An 11,985-nucleotide genomic window follows, 5' to 3' on the forward strand; every position below is an offset into this window, starting at 1 on the left:
GAAAATCCCTCAGCCCCGGGGTCACAATTTCATCAAAACTCTGACTTTCGGCAATTGACTCAAAAATGGTGCCAAACGGTTGCAAATGCTCCCCTGAAAGGTTTGGTGGTCGAAACAGAAGGCTTTTTATCACAGGAAAAGAAATCAGCCCTCGACAACTTAACCGGCAGAAAATTATTTTTTTGAAAAAATCCCTAAGACCCGGGGTCACAATTTCATCAAAATTCTGACTTTCGGCAGTTGACTCAGAAATGGTGCCAAACCGTTGGAAATGCTCCCCTGAAAGGTTTGGCGGTCGAAACAGAAGGCTTTTTATCACAGGATAAGAAATCAGCCCTCGACAACTTAACCGGCAGAAAAATATTTTCTAAAAAAAACCCTAAGCCCCGGGGTCACAATTTCATCAAAAATCTGACTTTCGGCAGTTGACTAAAAAATGGTGCCAAACGGTTGCAAATGCTTCCCTGAAAGGTTTGGCGGTCGAAACTGATGTCTTTTTATCACAGGAAAAGAAATCAGCCCTCGACAACTTAACCGGGAAAAAATATTTTTTTGAAAAAAATCCCTAAGCCCCGGGGTCACAATTTCATCAAAAATCTGACTTTTGGCAGTTGACTCAGAAATGGTGCCAAACGGTTGCAAATGCTCCCCTGAAAGGTTTGGCGGTCGAAACAGAAGGCTTTTTATCACAGTATAAGAAATCAGCCCTCGACAACTTATCCGGCAGAAATATATTTTTTTGAAAAAATCCCTAAGCCCCGGGGTCACAATTTCATCAAAACTCTGACTTTCAGCAATTGAATCAAAAATGGTGCCAAACGGTTGCAAATGCTCCCCTGAAAGGTTTGGCGGTCGAAACAGAAGGCCTTTTATCACAGGATAAGAAATCAGCCCTCGACAAATTAACCGGCAGAAAAATATTTTCTGAAAAAAACCCTAAGCCCCGGGGTCACAATTTCATCAAAAATCTGACTTTCGGCAGTTGACTCAGAAATGGTGCCAAACGGTTGCAAATGCTTCCCTGAAAGGTTTGGCGGTCGAAACAGAAGGCTTTTTATCACAGGATAAGAAATCAGCCCTCTACAACTTAACCGGCAAAAAAATATTTTTTGAAAAAATCCCTAAGCCCTGGGGTCACAATTTCATCAAAAATCTGACTTTCGGCAGTTGACTCAGAAATGGTGCCAAACGGTTGCAAATGCTCCCCTGAAAGGTTTGGCGGTCGAAACAGAAGGCTTTTTATCACAGGATAAGAAATCAGCCCTCGACAACTTAACCGGGAAAAAATATTTTTTTGAAAAAATCCCTAAGCCCCGGGGTCACAATTTCATCAAAAATCTGACTTTCGGCAGTTGACTCAGAAATGGTGCCAAACGGTTGCAAATGCTCCCCGGAAAGGTTTGACTGTCGAAACAGAAGGCTTTTTATCACAGGATAAGAAATCAGCCCTCGACAACTTAACCGGCAGAAAAATATTTTTTGAAAAAATCCCTAAGCCCCGGGGTCACAATTTCATCAAAAATCTGACTTTCGGCAGTTGACTCAGAAATGGTGCCAAACGGTTGCAAATGCTCCCCTGGAAGTTTTGGCGGTCGAAACTGAAGGCTTTTTATCACAGGAAAAGAAATCAGCCCTCGACAACTTAACCGGCAGAAAAAGATATTTTTGAAAAAATCCCTAAGACCCGGGGTCACAATTTCATCAAAACTCTGACTTTTGGCAATTGATTCAAAAATGGTGCCAAACGGTTGGAAATGCTCCCCTGAAAGGTTTGGCGGTCGAAACAGAAGGCCTTTTATCACAGGATAAGAAATCAGCCCTCGACAACTTAACCGGGAGAAAAATATTTTTTGAAAAAATCCCTAAGCCCCGGGGTCACAATTTCATCAAAAATCTGACTTTCGGCAGTTGACTCAGAAATGGTGCCAAACGGTTGCAAATGCTCCCCTGAAAGGTTTGGCGGTCGAAACAGAAGGCTTTTTACAACAGGATAATAAATCAGCCCTCGACAACTTAACCGGCAGAATTTTTTTTTTTGAGAAAATCCCTCAGCCCCGGGGTCACAATTTCAACAAAACTCTGACTTTCGGCAATTGACTCAAAAATGGTGCTAAACGGTTGCAAATGCTCCCCTGAAAGGTTTGGTGGTCGAAACAGAAGGCTTTTTATCACAGGAAAAGAAATCAGCCCTCGACAACTTAACCGGCAGAAAAATATTTTTTTGAAAAAATCCCTAAGACCCGGGGTCACAATTTCATCAAAATTCTGACTTTCGGCAGTTGACTCAGAAATGGTACCAAACGGTTGCAAATGCTCCCCTGAAAGGTTTGGCGGTCGAAACAGAAGGCTTTTTATCACAGGATAAGAAATCAGCCCTCGACAACTTAACCGGGAAAAAATATTTTTTTGAAAAAATCCCTAAGCCCCGGGGTCACAATTTCATCAAAAATCTGACTTTCGGCAGTTGACTCAGAAATGGTGCCAAACGGTTGCAAATGCTCCCCTGAAAGGTTTGGCGGTCGAAACAGAAGGCTTTTTATCACAGGATAAGAAATCAGCCCTCGACAACTTAACCGGGAAAAAATATTTTTTTGAAAAAATCCCTAAGCCCCGGGGTCACAATTTCATCAAAAATCTGACTTTCGGCAGTTGACTCAGAAATGGTGCAAAACAGTTGCAAATGCTCCCCTGAAAGGTTTGACTGTCGAAACAGAAGGCTTTTTATCACAGGATAAGAAATCAGCCCTCGACAACTTAACCGGCAGAAAAATATTTTTTGAGAAAATCCCTCAGCCCCGGGGTCACAATTTCATCAAAACTCTGACTTTCGGCAATTGACTCAAAAATGGTGCCAAACGGTTGCAAATGCTCCCCTGAAAGGTTTGGTGGTCGAAACAGAAGGCTTTTTATAACAGGAAAAGAAATCAGCCCTCGACAACTTAACCGGGAAAAAATATTTTTTTGAAAAAATCCCTAAGACCCGGGGTCACAATTTCATCAAAATTCTGACTTTCGGCAGTTGACTCAGAAATGGTGCCAAACGGTTGGAAATGCTCCCCTGAAAGGTTTGGCGGTCGAAACAGAAGGCTTTTTATCACAGGAAAAGAAATCAGCCCTCGACAACTTAACCGGCAGAAAAATATTTTTTTGAAAAAATCCCTAAGACCCGGGGTCACAATTTCATCCAAATTCTGACTTTCGGCAGTTGACTCAGAAATGGTACCAAACGGTTGCAAATGCTCCCCTGAAAGGTTTGGCGGTCGAAACAGAAGGCTTTTTATCACAGGATAAGAAATCAGCCCTCGACAACTTAACCGGGAAAAAATATTTTTTTGAAAAAATCCCTAAGCCCCGGGGTCACAATTTCATCAAAATTCTGACTTTCGGCAGTTGACTCAGAAATGGTGCCAAACGGTTGCAAATGCTCCCCTGAAAGGTTTGGCGGTCTAAACAGAAGGCTTTTTATCACAGGATAAGAAATCAGCCCTCGACAACTTAACCGGGAAAAAATATTTTTTTGAAAAAATCCCTAAGCCCCGGGGTCACAATTTCATCAAAAATCTGACTTTCGGCAGTTGACTCAGAAATGGTGCCAAACGGTTGCAAATGCTCCCCTGAAAGGTTTGGCGGTCGAAACAGAAGGCTTTTTATGAAAGGATAATAAATCAGCCCTCGACAACTTAACCGGCAGAATTTTTTTTTTTGAGAAAATCCCTCAGCCCCGGGGTCACAATTTCATCAAAACTCTGACTTTCGGCAATTGACTCAAAAATGGTGCCAAACGGTTGCAAATGCTCCCCTGAAAGGTTTGGTGGTCGAAACAGAAGGCTTTTTATCACAGGAAAAGAAATCAGCCCTCGACAACTTAACCGGCAGAAAATTATTTTTTTGAAAAAATCCCTAAGACCCGGGGTCACAATTTCATCAAAATTCTGACTTTCGGCAGTTGACTCAGAAATGGTGCCAAACCGTTGGAAATGCTCCCCTGAAAGGTTTGGCGGTCGAAACAGAAGGCTTTTTATCACAGGATAAGAAATCAGCCCTCGACAACTTAACCGGCAGAAAAATATTTTCTAAAAAAAACCCTAAGCCCCGGGGTCACAATTTCATCAAAAATCTGACTTTCGGCAGTTGACTAAAAAATGGTGCCAAACGGTTGCAAATGCTTCCCTGAAAGGTTTGGCGGTCGAAACTGATGTCTTTTTATCACAGGAAAAGAAATCAGCCCTCGACAACTTAACCGGGAAAAAATATTTTTTTGAAAAAAATCCCTAAGCCCCGGGGTCACAATTTCATCAAAAATCTGACTTTTGGCAGTTGACTCAGAAATGGTGCCAAACGGTTGCAAATGCTCCCCTGAAAGGTTTGGCGGTCGAAACAGAAGGCTTTTTATCACAGTATAAGAAATCAGCCCTCGACAACTTATCCGGCAGAAATATATTTTTTTGAAAAAATCCCTAAGCCCCGGGGTCACAATTTCATCAAAACTCTGACTTTCAGCAATTGAATCAAAAATGGTGCCAAACGGTTGCAAATGCTCCCCTGAAAGGTTTGGCGGTCGAAACAGAAGGCCTTTTATCACAGGATAAGAAATCAGCCCTCGACAAATTAACCGGCAGAAAAATATTTTTTGAAAAAATCCCTAAGCCCCGGGGTCACAATTTCATCAAAACTCTGTCTTTCGGCAATTGACTCAAAAATGGTGCCAAACGGTTGCAAATGCTCCCCTGAAAGGTTTGGTGGTCGAAACAGAAGGCTTTTTATCACAGGAAAAGAAATCAGCCCTCGACAACTTAACCGGCAGAAAATTATTTTTTTGACAAAATCCCTAAGACCCGAGGTCACAATTTCATCAAAATTCTGACTTTTGGCAGTTGACTCAGAAATGGTGCCAAACGGTTGGAAATGCTCCCCTGAAAGGTTTGGCGGTCGAAACAGAAGGCTTTTTATCACAGGATAAGAAATCAGCCCTCTACAACTTAACCGGCAGAAAAATATTTTCTGAAAAAAACCCTAAGCCCCGGGGTCACAATTTCATCAAAAATCTGACTTTCGGCAGTTGACTCAGAAATGGTGCCAAACGGTTGCAAATGCTTCCCTGAAAGGTTTGGCGGTCGAAACAGAAGGCTTTTTATCACAGGATAAGAAATCAGCCCTCTACAACTTAACCGGCAAAAAAATATTTTTTGAAAAAATCCCTAAGCCCTGGGGTCACAATTTCATCAAAAATCTGACTTTCGGCAGTTGACTCAGAAATGGTGCCAAACGGTTGCAAATGCTCCCCTGAAAGGTTTGGCGGTCGAAACAGAAGGCTTTTTATCACAGGATAAGAAATCAGCCCTCGACAACTTAACCGGGAAAAAATATTTTTTTGAAAAAATCCCTAAGCCCCGGGGTCACAATTTCATCAAAAATCTGACTTTCGGCAGTTGACTCAGAAATGGTGCCAAACGGTTGCAAATGCTCCCCTGAAAGGTTTGACTGTCGAAACAGAAGGCTTTTTATCACAGGATAAGAAATCAGCCCTCGACAACTTAACCGGCAGAAAAATATTTTTTGAAAAAATCCCTAAGCCCCGGGGTCACAATTTCATCAAAAATCTGACTTTCGGCAGTTGACTCAGAAATGGTGCCAAACGGTTGCAAATGCTCCCCTGGAAGTTTTGGCGGTCGAAACTGAAGGCTTTTTATCACAGGAAAAGAAATCAGACCTCGAAAACTTAACCGGCAGAAAAAGATATTTTTGAAAAAATCCCTAAGACCCGGGGTCACAATTTCATCAAAACTCTGACTTTTGGCAATTGATTCAAAAATGGTGCCAAACGGTTGGAAATGCTCCCCTGAAAGGTTTGGCGGTCGAAACAGAAGGCCTTTTATCACAGGATAAGAAATCAGCCCTCGACAACTTAACCGGGAGAAAAATATTTTTTGAAAAAATCCCTAAGCCCCGGGGTCACAATTTCATCAAAAATCTGACTTTCGGCAGTTGACTCAGAAATGGTGCCAAACGGTTGCAAATGCTCCCCTGAAAGGTTTGGCGGTCGAAACAGAAGGCTTTTTACAACAGGATAATAAATCAGCCCTCGACAACTTAACCGGCAGAATTTTTTTTTTTGAGAAAATCCCTCAGCCCCGGGGTCACAATTTCAACAAAACTCTGACTTTCGGCAATTGACTCAAAAATGGTGCTAAACGGTTGCAAATGCTCCCCTGAAAGGTTTGGTGGTCGAAACAGAAGGCTTTTTATCACAGGAAAAGAAATCAGCCCTCGACAACTTAACCGGCAGAAAAATATTTTTTTGAAAAAATCCCTAAGACCCGGGGTCACAATTTCATCAAAATTCTGACTTTCGGCAGTTGACTCAGAAATGGTACCAAACGGTTGCAAATGCTCCCCTGAAAGGTTTGGCGGTCGAAACAGAAGGCTTTTTATCACAGGATAAGAAATCAGCCCTCGACAACTTAACCGGGAAAAAATATTTTTTTGAAAAAATCCCTAAGCCCCGGGGTCACAATTTCATCAAAAATCTGACTTTCGGCAGTTGACTCAGAAATGGTGCCAAACGGTTGCAAATGCTCCCCTGAAAGGTTTGGCGGTCGAAACAGAAGGCTTTTTATCACAGGATAAGAAATCAGCCCTCGACAACTTAACCGGGAAAAAATATTTTTTTGAAAAAATCCCTAAGCCCCGGGGTCACAATTTCATCAAAAATCTGACTTTCGGCAGTTGACTCAGAAATGGTGCAAAACAGTTGCAAATGCTCCCCTGAAAGGTTTGACTGTCGAAACAGAAGGCTTTTTATCACAGGATAAGAAATCAGCCCTCGACAACTTAACCGGCAGAAAAATATTTTTTGAGAAAATCCCTCAGCCCCGGGGTCACAATTTCATCAAAACTCTGACTTTCGGCAATTGACTCAAAAATGGTGCCAAACGGTTGCAAATGCTCCCCTGAAAGGTTTGGTGGTCGAAACAGAAGGCTTTTTATAACAGGAAAAGAAATCAGCCCTCGACAACTTAACCGGCAGAAAAATATTTTTTTGAAAAAATCCCTAAGACCCGGGGTCACAATTTCATCAAAATTCTGACTTTCGGCAGTTGACTCAGAAATGGTGCCAAACGGTTGGAAATGCTCCCCTGAAAGGTTTGGCGGTCGAAACAGAAGGCTTTTTATCACAGGAAAAGAAATCAGCCCTCGACAACTTAACCGGCAGAAAAATATTTTTTTGAAAAAATCCCTAAGACCCGGGGTCACAATTTCATCCAAATTCTGACTTTCGGCAGTTGACTCAGAAATGGTACCAAACGGTTGCAAATGCTCCCCTGAAAGGTTTGGCGGTCGAAACAGAAGGCTTTTTATCACAGGATAAGAAATCAGCCCTCGACAACTTAACCGGGAAAAAATATTTTTTTGAAAAAATCCCTAAGCCCCGGGGTCACAATTTCATCAAAAATCTGACTTTCGGCAGTTGACTCAGAAATGGTGCCAAACGGTTGCAAATGCTCCCCTGAAAGGTTTGGCGGTCTAAACAGAAGGCTTTTTATCACAGGATAAGAAATCAGCCCTCGACAACTTAACCGGGAAAAAATATTTTTTTGAAAAAATCCCTAAGCCCCGGGGTCACAATTTCATCAAAAATCTGACTTTCGGCAGTTGACTCAGAAATGGTGCAAAACAGTTGCAAATGCTCCCCTGAAAGGTTTGACTGTCGAAACAGAAGGCTTTTTATCACAGGATAAGAAATCAGCCCTCGACAACTTAACCGGCAGAAAAATATTTTTTGAGAAAATCCCTCAGCCCCGGGGTCACAATTTCATCAAAACTCTGACTTTCGGCAATTGACTCAAAAATGGTGCCAAACGGTTGCAAATGCTCCCCTGAAAGGTTTGGTGGTCGAAACAGAAGGCTTTTTATAACAGGAAAAGAAATCAGCCCTCGACAACTTAACCGGCAGAAAAATATTTTTTTGAAAAAATCCCTAAGACCCGGGGTCACAATTTCATCAAAATTCTGACTTTCGGCAGTTGACTCAGAAATGGTGCCAAACGGTTGGAAATGCTCCCCTGAAAGGTTTGGCGGTCGAAACAGAAGGCTTTTTATCACAGGAAAAGAAATCAGCCCTCGACAACTTAACCGGGAAAAAATATTTTTTTGAAAAAATCCCTAAGCCCCGGGGTCACAATTTCATCAAAATTCTGACTTTCGGCAGTTGACTCAGAAATGGTACCAAACGGTTGCAAATGCTCCCCTGAAAGGTTTGGCGGTCGAAACAGAAGGCTTTTTATCACAGGATAAGAAATCAGCCCTCGACAACTTAACCGGGAAAAAATATTTTTTTGAAAAAATCCCTAAGCCCCGGGGTCACAATTTCATCAAAAATCTGACTTTCGGCAATTGACTCAGAAATGGTGCCAAACGGTTGCAAATGCTCCCCTGAATGGTTTGGCGGTCGAAACAGAAGGCTTTTTATCACAGGATAAGAAATCAGCCCTCGACAACTTAACCGGCAGAAAAATATTTTTTGAGAAAATCCCTCAGCCCCGGGGTCACAATTTCATCAAAACTCTGACTTTCGGCAATTGACTCAAAAATGGTGCCAAACGGTTGCAAATGCTCCCCTGAAAGGTTTGGTGGTCGAAACAGAAGACTTTTTATCACAGGAAAAGAAATCAGCCCTCGACAACTTAACCGGCAGAAAAATATTTTTTTGAAAAAATCCCTAAGACCCGGGGTCACAATTTCATCAAAATTCTGACTTTCGGCAGTTGACTCAGAAATGGTGCCAAACGGTTGGAAATGCTCCCCTGAAAGGTTTGGCGGTCGAAACAGAAGGCTTTTTATCACAGGAAAAGAAATCAGCCCTCGACAACTTAACCGGCAGAAACAGATATTTTTCAAAAAATCCCTAAGCCCCGGGGTCACAATTTCATCAAAAATCTGACTTTTGGCAATTGATTCGAAAATGGTGCCAAACGGTTGCAAATGCTCCCTTGAAAGTTTTGGCGGTGGAAACAGAAGGCTTTTTATCACAGGAAAAGAAATCAGCCCTCGACAACTTATCCGGGAAAAAATATTTTTTTGAAAAAATCCCTAAGCCCCGGGGTCACAATTTCATCAAAAATCTGACTTTCGGCAGTTGACTCAGAAATGGTGCCAAACGGTTGCAAATGCTCCCCTGAAAGGTTTGGCGGTCGAAACAGAAGGCTTTTTATCACAGGATAAGAAATCAGCCCTCGACAACTTAACCGGGAAAAAATATATTTTTGAAAAAATCCCTAAGCCCCGGGGTCACAATTTCATCAAAAATCTGACTTTCGGCAGTTGACTCAGAAATGGTGGCAAACAGTTGCAAATGCTCCCCTGAAAGGTTTGACTGTCGAAACAGAAGGCTTTTTATCACAGGATAAGAAATCAGCCCTCGACAACTTAACCGGCAGAAAAATATTTTTTTGAAAAATCCTTCAGCCCCGGGGACACAATTTCATCAAAACTCTGACTTTCGGCAATTGACTCAAAAATGGTGCCAAACGGTTGCAAATGCTCCCCTGAAAGGTTTGGTGGTCGAAACAGAAGGCTTTTTATCACAGGAAAAGAAATCAGCCCTCGACAACTTAACCGGCAGAAAAAATTTTTTTTGAAAAAATCCCTAAGACCCGGGGTCACAATTTCATCAAAATTCTGACTTTCGGCAGTTGACTCAGAAATGGTGCCAAACGGTTGGAAATGCTCCCCTGAAAGGTTTGGCGGTCGAAACAGAAGGCTTTTTATCACAGGAAAAGAAATCAGCCCTCGACAACTTAACCGGCAGAAAAATATTTTTTTGAAAAAATCCCTAAGACCCGGGGTCACAATTTCATCAAAATTCTGACTTTCGGCAGTTGACTCAGAAATGGTACCAAACGGTTGCAAATGCTCCCCTGAAAGGTTTGGCGGTCGAATCAGAAGGCTTTTTATCACAGGATAAGAAATCAGCCCTCGACAACTTAACCGGGAAAAAATATATTTTTGAAAAAATCCCTAAGCCCCGGGGTCACAATTTCATCAAAAATCTGACTTTCGGCAGTTGACTGAGAAATGGTGCCAAACGGTTGCAAATGCTCCCCTGAAAGGTTTGGCGGTCGAAACAGAAGGCTTTTTATCACAGGATAAGAAATCAGCCCTCGACAACTTAACCGGGAAAAAATATTTTTTTGAAAAAATCCCTAAGCCCCGGGGTCACAATTTCATCAAAAATCTGACTTTCGGCAGTTGACTCAGAAATGGTGCCAAACAGTTGCAAATGCTCCCCTGAAAGGTTTGACTGTCGAAACAGAAGGCTTTTTATCACAGGATAAGAAATCAGCCCTCGACAACTTAACCGGCAGAAAAATATTTTTTGAGAAAATCCCTCAGCCCCGGGGTCACAATTTCATCAAAACTCTGACTTTCGGCAGTTGACTAAGAAATGGTGCAAAACGGTTGCAAATGCTCCCCTGAAAGGTTTGGCGGTCGAAACAGAAGGCCTTTTATCACAGGATAAGAAATCAGCCCTCGTCAACTTAACCAGCAGAAAAATATTTTTTGAAAAAATCCCTAAGCCCCGGGGTCACAATTTCATCAAAAATCTGACTTTCGGCAGTTGACTCAGAAATGGTGCCAAACGGTTGGAAATGCTCCCCTGAAAGTTTTGGCGGTCGAAACTGAAGGCTTTTCATCACAGGAAAAGAAATCAGCCCTCGACAACTTAACCGGCAGAAAAAGATATTTTTGAAAAAATCCCTAAGCCCCGGGGTCACAAGTTCTTCAAAACTCTGACTTTTGGCAATTGATTCAAAAATGGTGCCAAACGGTTGCAAATGCTCCCCTGAAAGGTTTGGCGGTCGAAACAGAAGGCCTTTTATCACAGGATAAGAAATCAGCCCTCGACAACTTAACCGGGAGAAAAATATTTTTTGAAAAAATCCCTAAGCCCCGGGGTCACAATTTCATCAAAAATCTGACTTTCGGCAGTGGACTCAGAAATGGTACCAAACGGTTGCAAATGCTCCCCTGAAAGGTTTGGCGGTCGAAACAGAAGGCTTTTTATCACAGGATAAGAAATTAGCCCTCGACAACTTAACCGGGAAAAAATATTTTTTTGAAAAAATCCCTCAGCCCCGGGGTCACAATTTCATCAAAACTCTGACTTTCGGCAATTGACTCAAAAATGGTGCCAAACGGTTGCAAATGCTCCCCTGAAAGGTTTGGTGGTCGAAACAGAAGGCTTTTTATCACAGGATAAGAAATCAGCCCTCGACAACTTAACCGGGAAAAAATATTTTTTTGAAAAAATCCCTCAGCCCCGGGGTCACAATTTCATGAAAAAACTGACTTTTGGCAGTTGACTCAGAAATGGTGCCAAACGGTTGCAAATGCTCCCCTGAAAGGTTTGGCGGTCGAAACAGAAGGCTTTTTATCACAGGATAAGAAATCAGCCCTCGACAAGTTAACCGGGAAAAAATATATTTTTGAAAAAATCCCTAAGCCCCGGGGTCACAATTTCATCAAAAATCTGACTTTCGGCAGTTGACTCAGAAATGGTGCCAAACAGTTGCAAATGCTCCCCTGAAAGGTTTGACTGTCGAAACAGAAGGCTTTTTATCACAGGATAAGCAATCAGCCCTCGACAACTTAACCGGTAGAAAAATATTTTTTGAGAAAATCCCTCAGCCCCGGGGTCACAATTTCATCAAAACTCTGACTTTCGGCAGTTGACTAAGAAATGGTGCCAAACGGTTGCAAATGCTCCCCTGAAAGGTTTGGCGGTCGAAACAGAAGGCCTTTTATCACAGGATAAGAAATCAGCCCTCGACAACTTAACCGGGAGAAAAATATTTTTTGAAAAAATCCCTAAGCCCCGGGGTCACAATTTCATCAAAAATCTGACTTTCGGCAGTGGACTCAGAAATGGTGCCAAACGGTTGCAAATGCTCCCCTGAAAGGTTTGGCGGTCGAAACAGAAGGCTT

The sequence above is a fragment of the Podarcis melisellensis genome (genome assembly GCF_964234715.1).
Source record: "Podarcis melisellensis genome assembly, chromosome: 12".
In the NCBI taxonomy this organism is placed as follows: Eukaryota; Metazoa; Chordata; class Lepidosauria; order Squamata; family Lacertidae; genus Podarcis; species Podarcis melisellensis.